Source organism: Agrilus planipennis, unplaced genomic scaffold (genome assembly GCF_000699045.2).
Source record: "Agrilus planipennis isolate EAB-ADULT unplaced genomic scaffold, Apla_2.0 scaffold189, whole genome shotgun sequence".
Taxonomy (NCBI): Eukaryota; Metazoa; Arthropoda; class Insecta; order Coleoptera; family Buprestidae; genus Agrilus; species Agrilus planipennis.
In genome coordinates this window covers 42,572-45,126 of record NW_020439010.1, presented here as the reverse complement: position 1 = coordinate 45,126, position 2,555 = coordinate 42,572, and positions in this window count along the sequence as shown.

Sequence of the window (2,555 nt, the reverse complement as noted above, 5' to 3'; positions counted from 1 at the left end):
AAAACAAAATAAGTAGCACATTTTTAATAGGTTTTATTTTTAATTATTAAAACATAAATGGAAACTTGGCTATTAGACGACAGATAGGTCTGCAAGTAATAGGGCAGTTGACACATGCACTGTGCTTAGACGAATTTTGGTTATATATTTTGGTTGTATATAAATACATTAGTCGAAAGCATTCTCGCATTGTTTGATAAAATAGTGAGGCAAAAAGCTGTGAAGTTTAGGGATGTACAGACATTTCGCACTGTTATACATTTTTTACACTACTCCATGTATAAGGTAATTGCTGGCAAGGTGCCGTTCTGGTCATTAATAGTGTTGCCCAAACGCAAGAACAAGACGAGACTTAGCCAGTCTTGGTCTTGGTCTTGCTAAAAATACGCGGTCTTGTTCTTAGTCTTGGTCTTGCAAAAACGCAAGAACAAGACCAAGACTGCAAGACCAAGACTGAATTTGGGCAACACTAGTCATTAAGTAACCACTGAACATTTCGCACTCTAGGTTATCACATAATGTCAGTACCGTGTAATATAAATGATGTATAGGTTATTCCAAATTAACGTATCTTTCAATAGAAAGAGAACATATCGAAGAAGTACAGGGATGTATAAGCCATGATATTCACTCCCCATTGCCTTTCATAGTTTACATTTTTTCTTACAATTCAAAATTTAGTCGATTGTATGTTTCTTTCTAAACTGTGCTGTACAAAAGTTACTCGTGAATTTAAAAACTGTGGTTTCAGTTATCGAATTTATGGGTAGTTTAAAAGGAAAACAAATTGCTATATATGTAGGCTACGCCCATTGCTTCCAAAAAGTAGAAAATAATGGAAACAGTTATTAAAGGTGAAAAAAAATTCAAAAAATGTGTCTCCTTCGACTTAAATGTAATGTAAAAGGACATATGTAGTGTTACAAAAATGTAATATCTTTAGCTTCTTCTAATAAGTTTCCTATCGAAGTTAATACTCAATACTAGTAGTCTAATGCATGTATAGATGCTGCAGAACCACACAACTCATAAAATTATTAGATATTTATATGATTGTTGACATTGGGACAAAGTTAACCCCTAAAAGACTCCTAATTTCGGCACCTTCGAAATGCATTTCAGCCACTTTATTGTGTTAACATCACGACCATCCATCTATTGCAAAAACAAAATTTAAAAAATGTGTCTCCTTCAACCTAAAAGTAATGTTCGGGCCCCCGAAAATGACCCTAAAGGCATAAAAAAAATTTTGGTGCAGTTTTGACCGGGAGCTCAATTCTAAATAATCACGAAAATATTCTGACTTCGCGGCAGTAATGTTTTTACTGCATCTTTTTACTTTGTATTTGAATTGAAGTATTGATGACCGCTTGCCATCGGAACTTTCCAGTTGATAATTACAACGTGATATTTGAATTAGTAAGCTCAGTGTTCATCTTAAGTGGTTTCGCATCTTTCGTAAGTAAATACCTAGTGAAAAGCTTTGGATAGAAGATGAACTGCTGACGATAATCGTAAGCAATGCTTGGGTCTGAAGACCGTACACACATTCGTCCATTCGTCGATGGTTTGAATGTACGTTTTCCAACTAGATTCCTGCCCGTATTATCTGTATCTGGTGATAGCCGCGTACACTGAAAGCGCATTAGCCACCGCATTCTCTGATGTCCTTCTTCCCACTGTTGCTCCACTCGAATACTCGATTATGATGATGACGATGACGACTAATACAACGAATACTCGTCTTTTGCTTTTTACGTTTATAACAACAGCGCTCAGCACTAAAATCTTGCAAAGAATGAAACAACCTTATTGGTTTATTACAAGTATTTTAAAAATTACAATTAAATATCCAATCACCTAACACAATTTTACGTTCGTTCATGCTGGGGAGTTGAAAGAAAATTTCAATCATTTTACTAGTTTTTTAATTTATATTTACTTTGAATAAAATAATTCGAAGTGGTCTGTATTCTGTCGAAATTGCCAGACGCGGATCGCGATTTCGATCTTTTCAGATCTCATCAGCGCGTCGCAGACAGCTCGGACAGAACACAGACCAACTTTTACCTGCTGTCTTAACAGCGCGTTTTAGAAAATACCACAAACGGCGCAGTAAACGCCATATGTAGTACGATGCTACATTTTAGGATTACGTATGCTCCAACAAGGTCCATTTAAATATTTGGATAACTACTGGAGCATACGTAATCCCAAAATGTAGCATCATACTACAGATGGCGTTTACCGCGTCATTTGTGGTATTTTCTTAAACGGGCTGTTAAGACAGCAGGTAAAAGTTGGTCTGTGTTCTGTCGGAGCTGTCTGCGACGCGCTGATGAGATCCAAAAAGATCGAAATCGCGTTCCCCGTCTGGCAGTTTCGACAGAATACAGACCACTTCGAATTATTTTATTCGATTACGGTAACGTGCCTATCACGTAGTGGTTAGCTACGCCGGGATTCGTTTCAGCAAGTAGATATCCATATATTTAAATGGACCTTGTTGGAGTATACGTAATCCTAAAATGCAGCATCGTACTACAGATGGCGTT